Source organism: Silurus aristotelis (assembly GCF_946808225.1).
Source record: "Silurus aristotelis genome assembly, chromosome: 24".
NCBI classification, from domain to species: Eukaryota; Metazoa; Chordata; class Actinopteri; order Siluriformes; family Siluridae; genus Silurus; species Silurus aristotelis.
In genome coordinates this window covers 15,565,368-15,578,221 of record NC_139597.1, presented here as the reverse complement: position 1 = coordinate 15,578,221, position 12,854 = coordinate 15,565,368, and the positions used below count along the sequence as shown (strand labels likewise).

The 12,854-nt window shown below is 40.3% G+C and overlaps 1 protein-coding gene across 29 annotated transcripts in view; it reads right to left on the bottom strand.

Annotated features, from left to right (window-relative positions):
• Positions 1 to 12,854, bottom strand: part of plekha5 (pleckstrin homology domain containing, family A member 5) — a 125,663-nt gene that overhangs the window by 59,045 nt on the left and 53,764 nt on the right. For 4 of the 29 annotated variants that reach the window (XM_083528264.1, XM_083528262.1, XM_083528269.1 and 1 more), the window contains exon 1: positions 4,769 to 4,992. The exons of the other annotated variants lie outside the window; for them this stretch is intronic. The gene's annotated coding sequence lies outside the window, so the exon portion shown is untranslated. Of the gene's footprint in view, positions 1 to 4,768; positions 4,993 to 12,854 lie in introns of those variants that run through there. 29 annotated transcript variants of the gene reach the window in all.

The window sequence follows — 12,854 nt, the reverse complement described above, 5'->3', positions numbered from 1 at the left end:
TATTTATTATTACTTTTGTCAGATTTTGTCCACGGTTGTATATTCCCATTTTTCAGTTTGTCAAATTTGTCTTTTTCAAAATCACTATTTTCTCCAAATAAGTTATACACATGCAATAATGCTCCATTTAGCTCCTTCAGATCATTAGATAATGTCTCAATGCTCTGAACTTCCACCTTTCCAACTACAATCCGGTATTCAACAGATCCTGGTACAATGGACAATCCTGGTACCATGTCTGTATATTGGTCAAAAAACAAGTGATCGCATATAGTGTAGTATAACTTTGTAAAGATCACAATTTATTTATTCCCCTGCCCTGCCCTGCCCTGCCCTGCCCCGCCCTGCCCCGCCCTGCCGCATTGTGGCACCTCAAAACGATTATCTAAGAAACATGAACTAGAAAAACAGTTTGACTTGTGGCTTTTGTATAAGGAAAGTTTATGGGAAAAAAGATTTCTATGCTTATGTATTATTTTTAACATCACGATAACACTGCTGCTTTCTGTCCAGTTAAGAACATGTCACATGACTCCTGATTAGCTAAACACATTTCAGACAGATACAGCAGTTTCAGTTACAGTGAAATGGAAAATGGAAATCAGGATCTTTGATCTACACTGGCAAATACTCCAGCATGGTGCTGATTACTGACTTGACAGTAAACTGAAGGAAGCTAAGCTGAGCATATTTAAAAGATGTTCTGCATGTCATGAATGAAAGATGATGGGGGAAAAAAATTTTAAAAGTAAAAAAGTGAGTTGAAGTACACACAACTTCAATCATTCTCAAGTAAACACACACCAAAAATACAGTTACAACGACGTGCATCTCAACACGTACCTTTTTTATTGATGGTTGATCTTACATGAGTACTGATCAGGGCATAATGCAAAAATCAGAGAATTTATTGCACTTGTACTCCCTTGGACAAGTCTCAAGAACTCGAATTTAACCTCCTAGGTTTTAAGAGCAATACGAATCCCAAGGAGTTGCTCAATAGTGAGCCGGGGGAAGAGACTCCTGCTGTTCTCCATCTCATTCCATGGCCTACTGGGGCTTTTTAGGACACGGAGCACTAATAGACTCAAATCCTCGACTGCAGAACAAAATGGAGCACGACAATAAAGGACAGAAGACAAAGTGTTTCAATTCGATTCAGAAACACTGAATTTTATTTATCAAGAACATCAAAAAACCACACGAAGATAAACTGGCTGAACATGTCACAATGCCAGAACAGATTACAGCAGAAGCTGATTTGAGTGCACCGGGGTTTTAAGGTGTACGGTGCAGTGAGATCAAGTCCAGGTCTGTTCACACTACATTTCAGTTCATAATCATTTTCAAGGTGTATGAACAGATCCTTCAAAAAAAAAAGAAAGAAAAAAAAAAAAAAACACCACCATCAGATACTAAGAAGAAAAAAAAGCTTAAGCTTGGGGACAATTTGAGGTTGGAAAGCTTCCAATCTGAACAACAACAACAAGCTTCTGATCTAAATTAAAAACCAGAAGATGTTTTGGTCTCTGTGTTTCTAAGCAGTTCCCTCAGGCTCCAATCACAGTATTTAGATGGATATGAGGCGCAGCCTACAAACTGCAGGTGGTTTGGAATTCATTCATCATAAAGTGACAGCCACTGCCACACTTTTAGTGCATCCTCTATCCAGGTCTGCTGTAAACCCTGCTGAAACACTACAATCTAAAAGCCCAAACCCACGAAAAGTCTCCTCAATGGTCTAATTCTGTCTGTCTATAAGCAACACATGAAGCTTTATGTCCTGACCCAGATGGCTCACTTGCAGTCTTTAAAAATGTATTTGTTTCCATAGGGTCCACACGCAGCATGGCTTCAGCTCAGAGTAAGGGACACTTATGCAACTCACAGGCTTTATGAGATGCTGCGTGGGTCTGCGATAGGCTTATCAAGCTCGCCGCTCGCGTTACAGTAAATCCAGCCTGTAAAAGCGAACAGGATGTTGGATTTATATTGGTGTAAAACTAAAAAAAAAACAGTCACAAAACGGCTTTACAGAAATATTACTCATTCTAAATATCAGTTTTAAAAGCATAAACTTATAACGAACGCTAAACACAAAAGTAAGTACACCGCTCACATTCCAGCACCCATTGCAGTAAATCATCTCAAGGCACAAGACTAAAGAAATGAAACTTGGATATATTTTAGTCAGTGTGCAGTTTGTGTAGCAGTACAGATTTACTGTCCACTAAAAATAACTCAATATACAGCCATTATTGTCAAAAGAGCTGGCAAAAGTGAGTACACCCTAAGTGATCACAGCTGCACGTCGTGTAACCCGTGTAAAGCCACACGTCCTATTCATCATGTTGATGTTTTTGTCTGCTTGACAGGACCTGACAGGACCATACAAATTTGTGTATCTTGTATTAGAGCAGTTAAAATTTGGTGCTTTGAGTAAAATTCCCCTCATACTGACCACTGGATGTTCAACATGGCACCTTATTGTAAAGACTGTCAAGGGTTTAAGAATCCTCCACAAAGACAGTCTGAGCTATAAGAAGATCATGAGTGCTGCCAGCATTGCTTTAGATGTTGCAGAAGCGGCAGGTCCGCTTGTCAGACACTGCAACAAGTCCGTTTGCATGGGCGTCGTCCCATTCTGAAGCTGGCTCACAAAAAAAAAAAAACGTTGGTGTTTCTCCTACAGTCAAGCATGGTGGTGGCAGGATCATGGTCTGGGGCCGCAGTGAACTTGGATTCCAAAATGTACTGTAACACTCTGAAGCAGAGCATATTCCCATCGATTTAGAAACTGGGCTGAACGTCAAAATAACGCAAACACACCGCCAAGATGACCAACTTGCTGAGGAAGTTGAAGGTGAAGGAGTGGCCAGGTATGTCTCCAGACCTGAACCCTTTTGAGCACCTGTGGGGCATCCTCAAGTGGAAGGTGAAGAAGCGCCATGTGTCTAACATCCAGCAGCTCCATGATGTCATGAGTGGAAGAGGATCTCAGCAACAACCCTGTCAAGCTCTGGTGAATTCTATGCCCAGGAGGATTAAAGCAGTGCTGGATAACAATGGTGCTCACAGTAAATATTGACACTTTGGACACTTAGGGTGTACTCACTTTTGTTGCCATTTATTTTGACAATAACGGCTGTATATTGAGTTATTTTTAGAGGAGAGTAAATCTGTACTGATATACAAACTGCACATTTACTACTGAAATATATCCAAGTTTCTTTCTATTGTATTGTCCCTTAAGAACATATAATAAAAAGGCTGCTGAAATGTGACTTGTAAATGAGAGCCTTAACTGCTTTTCCATAACTGAGGCTAATTTAATATGGTACTGATACCTATGGCTTCGTTCACAGACAGACATTTGTAGTGCAAAAACCAGACGTTCTCTTCCTGTTGTGTCTGCAGGAAGACACAGCTCTGCCTCTGCCATGTTAATCTGTAATCTATGTGACTCTCAGTGCGCGCCCCAGCCCCCGTAGTGCTGCGATACGACATATTCACGTAGCAGCGGTGGTGCTGAGAGAAAAGAAATCGATCCACATATCAAATATTGGTCACAAATTATTGGTCACTTTCTAAATAATAAAAGTGTTGCGCATCTACTCATAATTATATATAAATAAATAGTTTTTTACCCATGCACATCTGTTTAAAACGATGCATCGACGATTAAAATCAATGCAACATTTTTTTCCGTTACACCGGTGGACCTTACCATCACTGATGTCCTGTATTGTTGCCCACTGTAGCCTCCAGTTTGCTGTTCTTAGCTGAAATCAGTGGAACCGGATGTGATCTGCTATTCTCAAGGTTTAACAGGCGAAATGCTTTTCAGCGCACCATGTTGTTAAAGAGTGGCTTTCTAAGTTACGTCCTCTCCTCTGACTTGTCTCATCAACAAACATTTCCACCCGTGTTGAAGCGACTGTACTGAATGAATACGTAACGAGATTCTGATGATCAGGATATGCTGAGAGATTGTTCGTCTCAGGCTGAAGTGAAGATGACAGTTACATAACAGCCTCCTGGCCTTATACTGTGTGTTGTCCTACATATAGCTTCCTGTAGGGGCTGATCACACATCAGCAGTTTGCAAGCGTGTGTGTGTGTGTGTGTGTGTGGGAGTGTATATACCTGCATGGAAGTGTGTTTATGTAAAAGAGTGCTCATGTACAAGAGTTTAGGCATGCAGTGTAGAACAGAGAAAGAAAACCTCGTCTGGCACAACCATCACGAGACACAGGACAGGCACAAGCGTTTATCTACAGTACAACGATAAATCAGTATGGACAAAGAAAACTCTCCTTTCCTTTGTCAATAAATAAGAACGAAATTTGGATACAGATTCCACTCTTAAAAAAAAAAGCAGACGCATCCTCCCGAGGATCCACAACATTCCTTCTCATAATAATAAAAACAGCATCAAAAAGCAATACTGAAAAAAATTCAATTAGCAGAGCTCAGTGTGTGTGCTCCATCAAACCAAAGAGAGAGAGAGAAATAATAAAAAAAAAAAACGTTTCTTTTTATCTGCGTGTGCACGTGAATGTGCGCATTGAAATTAGCCTGCGCTCCGTCTGCGCCGCCACGTCTATTCATTCTGCACGGACACAACGCGCATCTGCCACACTTAATCTCCCGCAAACAAAACAGCAGCATAAAGAGACATGGAGAATGGAGAGAGAGAGAGAGAGAGAGAGAGAGAGAGAGAGAGAGAGAGGGAGAGGGGGAGATTGAAGGAGGGAGAGAGACTCACACATTGAAGAAGTGGTAGAAATGATGCTGCTTCTTCTCTGAGCTCCATCTCGCATGCGTCTCGGTGGCGAGAGGCTCGATCTGAGCATGCCCAGAACACACTACTCGGGTTAATACACAGCCAGACGACTGAGGTTACCAGCAATACCTCAGTCACCGACACACAGCTTCCTGCCCACACTCTTCAAACCGCATCCCACCTCATCACACCATCCATCTTACGAATCTGTGACTGTTTATGATGCCCTGGTAAATATAATGATGCGTGTGTGTCCTGCTTTGCTTGTTTTGTTTTTTTTAACCATCCTAAAGTAATGGACTTTTGAAACTAACCAGGCCATTGGTTTGTACAAGAAACAGAGCGGAAAGATGGAAAGATGGACAGAATAACTACAGTAATGTACCATTAACAATAACAGGTTGCAATATAGTCCCGATCGAACACAAACTTCATCTGCTTCTTCATTTCGAAAACTTCAAGTCCTTCCAATTTGTTTATGTATAAAACAGATTTGAGTGAGGTTTTCATTCCAGAGCATTTTCGAATGTTCTTGAAAGCAAATTCACAGGTTCACCGTCACGTGACTCGAAAGTCTCAGCTGCAGTGGTCGATATTTGATACAGTTTTGGGTTTTAAATAATGAAATGATTTATCCAATCTCGCAAAAAAAAAAGTTCTTTAACATGCCATAAAAGATGTATAGAGGGTCTTTAGGGTCATCTTAGTGCTGCGTTGTAATTTTTCCCCCTTTTTGATATGCACTTTGTATTTTATTTGTTTTTGGAGTCTTTACTCTTGTGTGTTTGACACGTAATTAAATTCCAGTCATTTACACGTACATATTTGTTATTTTTATTATTATTATTATTAGTTGTTTTTGTTTTCTTTATTGCTTAAGTAGATTCTTTAATTGAGCCCTTTTGGGTTTTCTGCCTCTTGTTTTTCTTTATTTTTTTATTCAATATATTTTATTCTTGTGTGTAAAAAACATCACTGACCTGTTTGTCTAATTAGCAGCAACTTTCTTGATTTTAAGATTTTGTAATGTTATTTTGTGAGGAAAAAAACATTCTCTATATTTTAAATGCTCTGTTCTGCCATTTCCATTTAAAAGTTTTTAAATCCAATTCCAGCAGCCACCATTTGTTAAACAATATGATTTCCGGTGGCATTAACAAGATAAAACATGCAGCTGTAAATGCTTTCCTTCGGATATGAAATAATATTACAGTAAAAGGCCATTGTACGAGCAACCTATAGAACGAGCAAACGGAGATACGAGTGAGCTCGCTCGCAAAAGTTTACCCTGTTTCACGAGCAAATTTCGAAGGCCCGAGCAAACCCACGCTGCCGGTTCCCCGTTTTCAGCGGAGAGTCGCATCAGTCGCTTAGATGATGACGTATCACTCGGTCGCAGCAAAAACTTAACTTTTTTTTGTTTTATATTTTTATTTCACTAGAAATCTTAAAAAATGTCTCCCAAGAAAATGAGTGATGGTGCTGTGAAAACGAAAGTAAATAGAATTACCATGGAAACCGAAGAGTTTATGAGCGAGTTTGTGTCTCACACTTTCGCAATCAACCACTACCACATGAGTAAGTGTTAAATGATGTTTACATTACGGTAGTTTGCGGTGTATTTGTTTGTTAAAACAGGCTACAAATACATTTTAAGTGCAGAAATAAGCAATCGAATGAGGTCTCGGAACGGATTAAATCACTTTTACATTCATTCTTATGGGGAAAATCAGTTCGAACGTACGAGAAAATTGACCTACGAGCAATTTTTAAGAACGAATTATGCTCGTCCAACTGGGTTTTACTGTACTAATTGTAATCATGCTGTGGCCATCAAGGGATGCGCATGTTCATCAATACTCAAACAAGCCTGTGGCATTTGATCCGTGTGTCAAATCACAGGCCAAAAAGGAGGAAAAAAACATTCCTCGCATCATTACACCACCTCCACCAGGCTGGACTGTTGAGTTCATGGATTTCTGCTTTGGGTGCCCAATTAATCCAGATTAATTAGTCCAGGATACATTTTCTTTTCCAGTTTTCAACTATTCTGTGTTGGTGAGCCTACAACAATTACAAGAAAAAACAAGGAGATCGGCAGTTTCTGATCCTAACAATTATACCACAGGCACAGAGATCATTTCCCCATCCTCGTGGTTGTGGTGTTCACTAACTGAAGCTGCTGCTGGATTTGATGTAATGCTGCAGTCACATGATTGGCTGATTAGATAACTGCATGAATGGTGTAAAGATGTTCTGAATAAAGGGCTCAGCCAAAAAAAAAAACAAAGAACACAAAAGTTACAAAAAACAACCGATGAACTGAGAGAAACAAAGAACGAAATATAGGAGAGAGTGTTCAGACAAACAAATCAAGGAATGAAAGAAAAAAATACAGAACAAAAATATGAAATAAAATGGATAATTGAAACCCTGCTTTCAAACACAAAGCCAAACAAATGTATTACTATTTATGTTTACTGTGGGAGATTAATGGATAAAGACAGGAAGTGAAAGTGGGCACTTTTCTAGCAAAATGTCAGCATTTTTCTCTCTTATAAAGGATTTTTTTATTAATGATGATTGGAGACACTGCTTCTTTCTTACAGGAAGAACACAATCCAATCCGAAAACAAGTCATAAATGTTACTCTTCTACTAGGGCAAAGATGCAAAAGAAAAACTAGATAGAGATGAATTTATATTAGCTTCAGTGTACTCATTCTCTTAAAAAACTCATTTACAAAGTCCACATCCAGCAGGTTCCTGGCACCCATTCAGAAACAGTGCATGGAAACAATGTTTAGATAATTATATTATTTGATATAAAAAATTGCATTTCATTCCAAGAAGCAACTTTGCAATGGACCATTAACTTTTTTACCACGTAGAAGAAACAGCATGATCATATGGTCTATGCCAGTACAGAGGCATAAAAATACTTTATACAAGTGGCCCATGGTGGTCCTGGGTGCAGGTGTTTGAGACTCCTAAATATAAACCATGAAGTTTATCAACAAGGAGTCTTATTCCAGAAGATCTGGGTTTGATTTGAGAATTAATTCATTAACTCAGGATAATACAAACTTCTATTACTTTGTGACTTTGATTAAATATCAAACGTTTCAGAATTTCTGCATACATCAGCATTCATCTCATCTCAGAGGAGGAGTTTAAACATAAACCATTTTATGTTACTTAGCTATTTGATTGTGTCTAATGTTAACATGCATATACAATTCTAGCAAGAATACAGTTATAAATAAGAAATTATAAAAATTGACAGTCATTGCTGAAGACAGAGAGAGAGAGAGAGAGAGAGAGAGAGAGAGAGAGAGAGAGAGAGAGAGTTGAGAGAGAGAGAGAGAGAGAGAGAGAGAGAGAGAGAAAGAGAGAGAACGAACAATTATGGACCACAACCATCAATGCCATCTCTACACTACCTCAGTCTAGTTGCCATGGCTACCATCTGTCTCTATTGCACACACAGACACACACACATGCTGTTGGCAAAGGGCAGCACACTGTGACAAAAGAACACACACCCCTAGTGCCTCGCTGTTCTTTACTGACAAGTGCCAAAGGGGAATCGGCAAAAAACATGTCAGGGTGTCAAAACTGAGGGAGTCAGATCCTGAGGCTGAGGGAGTCGAATCCTAGGACTGAGGAGTCAAATCCTAGTACTGAGGGAGTCGAGTCTTGAAGACGAGGAGTCCTGAAGCTGAGGGAGTCAATCTCTGAGACTGAGGAATTCAAGAGTCAAGCCCTGAGGCAGAGGCAGTAGATTTCTGAGGCAGAGGGAGTCAAGCCCTGAAACTAAGGGAGTCGATGTCCTAGGGTTGAGGAAATCAAGTCATACAACAATGACACTTAATAATCCATATCCTTCTCTCTCTCTCTCTCTCTCTCTCTCTCTCTCTCTCGGTCGAGTTAAACATGCTCCTGAGGTTCCAGTGACCACTGTTCCTGCCCCTCTCCCCTCCGTGGAGCTTCCCACTTCGTCCAGGCCTGCCTCTGGATAGTGTTCTGCCACTCTGTGCAGCTTGGGACGGTTTCTCATCAACGCCTTGGGTGGTTCCATTAAATTCCGGAGTAAGAACGGGTGCTTTGAGGATGGATTGGACTGTAGTTAATGTCAACAGTCTGCTACACTGACTCGGGAATACAGTTTGCTTCTGATTATCATCACTGTACCCTGCAACATCGTATATCTGCTACAAATGGACATTCAGTGCAACCCAGATGAGGATGGGTTCCCTCTTGAGTCTGGTTCCTCTCAAGGTTTCTTCCTTATGCCGTCTTGGGGAGTTTTTCCTTGCCACAGTTGTGCATAAGTAACAAACTTACTTACAAAGAACAAATTTACTTTTAATCACCACATTATCTGTGTAAAGCTGCTTTGAGTCAATGTTCATTGTTAAAAGCGCTATACAAATAAAAATGAATTAAATTGAATTGAAGTCCCTAGACTGAGGGAATTGATTCCTGAGACTGAGGGAGTCTAGTCCCAAGGCAGGGTGAGTCAATAGTTGAGCACAGAGGCTGATGACATCATGCCTTCAGGCTGAGGGTGTCAAGCCATTAAGGTTGAGGGAGTCGAGAGTCGAGCACTAAGGCTGCTAAAGTCGAGTCCTAACTCTGATGGATTAGAGTCCTGAGACTGAGGAAGTCGAGCCATAAGGCTGATGGAGACCAGTCAGAAGGTTTGGGGAGACCAATCGGAAGACTCAGGAAGTCGAGTCATGAGACTGAGGAAGACCAGTCATAAGACTGAGGGAGTCGAGGCATGAGGTTAAGGGAGAGCAGTCATTAGGCTAAGTGAGACCAGTAGTGAGGCTGAGGGAGTCGAGTCATGAGGTTAAGGGAGACCAGTCGTGAAAATGATGGGAGTCGAGTCATGAGGCAAAGGAAGTCGAGCCTTAAGGCAGCCCTGAGGCAGAGGGAGTCAAGCCCTAAGGCAAAGGGAGTCGAGCCCCGAGGCTGAAAGCTGCTGTGGTTTATTCCACAACTTTTTTTTTCTCAAAATTACTGTCCCGTACTCATTCACTGATCTCATCACATCAGTGCCATGGATTATTACCACATACAAAAAACACACATACAAAAAAACACCTGTGACTGTGATTGTGTGGATTCTGTACCATATGCCTGCTTTGAGAACAAATTAGCAACGTAACCAAGAATGCAGAACAGCAAGGCAAGGACACGACTGCAGCCTACATATAGTATATCCAGAAAAAACTTACCTGTTCAGGTGTTCAAGCAGGACATGAAACAGAAAAAGGATTATTTGGTTAGTACTGGAGATATTACATCCTCAAAGCTTCTCAGTGAGCACTGGTGTTTCCACTCGGCTCGAAAATCCCTGAAAACGATTAGACAGCGGAAACACGTTGTGCAAAAACGCACCGTTTCCACGTCTCGGTGAGACATTTCACATGAGCGTTTCCGTGGGAAGGTTCAATTTCGGTGCTCTAAAAGTCACGGCCTTTCACATTTAACTGGATCGTTAGAGCAGCTAGCCAACTGGAATGCCAATAAGATGAGTGTAGCTAAATGTTAATAACTCAATCACAGACTTATTTCTCCTTTCAGTAAACATGTGAGATTGAGAGTAAAGGAAACGGAACGTTTAGGAACGACTAAGAACATTCAAATCGCCGTTATTAACACCTCAGCTTAGCTTGCGTTAGATTTTTGGGTGAGATGAAGGCTAAAGAAAAGAATTTTGAACGCTTCCATGTTAAACAACTGCACCCACGCACAATTAATTAATAAAAAACGAACCCCCACAAACTGAAGTACATGAAAATGGACACTAGTTTAGCACTTTCCTGCTCAGGTCTTCTTCAGAAACTTAGCGTTGCTTTGCAGTGGTGGTTATGAATCTGATACGATCAATATGACCTCCAGTGTTGTTTTTCTTGTGCCTGATATTCTACATATATATGAATGATCTCATCAGGTTCCCCTAAAGCACAAGCTGCTCAACTTCTGCGTCGCATTTGATAGAAATGTACAGAATTTTCAGAATTTTATTTTATTTTTTTTAAATGAACACACAAATAAAATAAGGTATCCTTGACGATTTTTCAAACCTTCTGCTCCGCAGGTTTGTACGTGAGAGCTTGAAAATGTGTTAATGATTTATATTTCTTGTCATTTATAACCCCGTAAAATATTAAATGAATAAATAGATCTGCATGATTCACTCAGTGAGTAATACAAGTTTCTGGGGATTACCATAGAAATTAATTTCTGCTTTTTTTATTCTCCCTTTATTATGACTTTTTAATGATTATTTCTTATTTCTATTATTCTTATTTTTTAGTGTAGGCACTGGAGCTTCACCATTCCAACACATACAAAGAGAAAAAAAAAAACATCAGATTTAAATGAAATGTTTGGAGATGAAGGAAGCAGGAGGGGGTTTAGCACAGCAGGTGGACTTCTATCTGAATCTGAGTAACAAAAAATAAAACAGGAAAAGTCAGACCACACTATGGGAGTTGAACAAACTGTCACTGAATTAAAGATGAGTAAGGAACTAGTTCCCCCTGCTGGACTCCAGGAGCCATCACACACATCAAACCCGCTCACATGATCCAACCAAACACTGTGAAGGGTCGGAATTTTTTTAGCTAAAAGATGAAAAATCTAAATTTCCCTAAATAAATGATGACTAACCAAGAAAAGAAGAACATTTTCCATTAAAAGCATTATCGCTGACCATCAGAACTGTAACAGTGTTAGCGGCTTGTGCCACTGGGAGTTAGTCTGAAGAGAATGACGGCCAAAAAGGAGTTCACAGCACACACTTTACTACAGTATACAATTTACTATAATTAAATTATCATTAGACTGTTTCAAATTGTTTAATACATGCATGTATATATATTATACAGGCTTTAAATGACCCCTGTAAACCATTCAGCAATGCAAGTTAATTCTACGCCATTCATACCTTCAACAAAATCACCGCCATGCATCCATACACCAATCAGCCATAACATTAACATCACTGCCAAGTGACGAGTTTGATATTAGTATTAACAGAAGCTTTTAAATTTGATAAATTTTAATGCGCATGTGTTCTGATTAAAGTGAACCATAAGGTGTGTAAAGAATGTGTTTCTCCATAACTGGGGCCGATTCAATTTTCATCTCGATGCGTAGCCAACAACGGGACACAACCTATGAAGCAACTTCCCGATGCGATCCGAGTCACCCCCATTACGATGCGGTGCGATCCGATTTCAACACGATACGATGCAAAGGAACAAAAATAATTTCAGATGTTCTTTTCCTGTTGTGTCTGCAGGAAGACGCAGCTCTGCCTCTGCCATGTTAATCTGTATTCTATGTGACTCTCAGGACACGCCTCGGCCTCCGTAGCAGCGGTGGTGCTGAGAGAACGCCCTGGAGAAACAGTTTAGTGACGAAAAAATCGATCTACAAAGAAAATACAGGTCACAAATGATTGCTTGAGTTTCTAAAAAAGTATAGCGCATCAAATTTTTGCAAATATATAAAAAATTATACACTGTAATACAAAAACCACATATTTAACCATCCTTAATGTATGTACTTTTACCATCAGTAAGTGCATCATCCTGGTGGTCATACATTCTGGAGTGAACACCGTGTATGATGAGGAAACGGCATCACAGGTTGGTATGTGCACGGGCACACATACAAACGCACCACACACTGGCCTCTGTCCAGATGCAGGCTATGATTAGCCAGTGGTGTCAGGGTGGAGCAGGAAATGCTAATCATAACTACAATCAGTGTGTGGTCCTGGAGTCATACATGTCCAGACCGATGAAGTGCTGAACTCAAACAAAGCTCTTTATACGGATGTTCAAATGCGAGCACCATTTCCACCAATGCCACAAACCTCCAATTAGCATCGTGCAATCCTACTAGTTCCTTCCTGTTTGCAGTTTGTTTTGGTTTATTTTCTTTCTATAGAAATGCGAGCAGGAATGTTTTGAAGCGAACATGTTTAACAAACGGAGAAAATGAGATTTGAAAGCGTCGCTCTTCCGCCTTGTCCTTCACGGGAC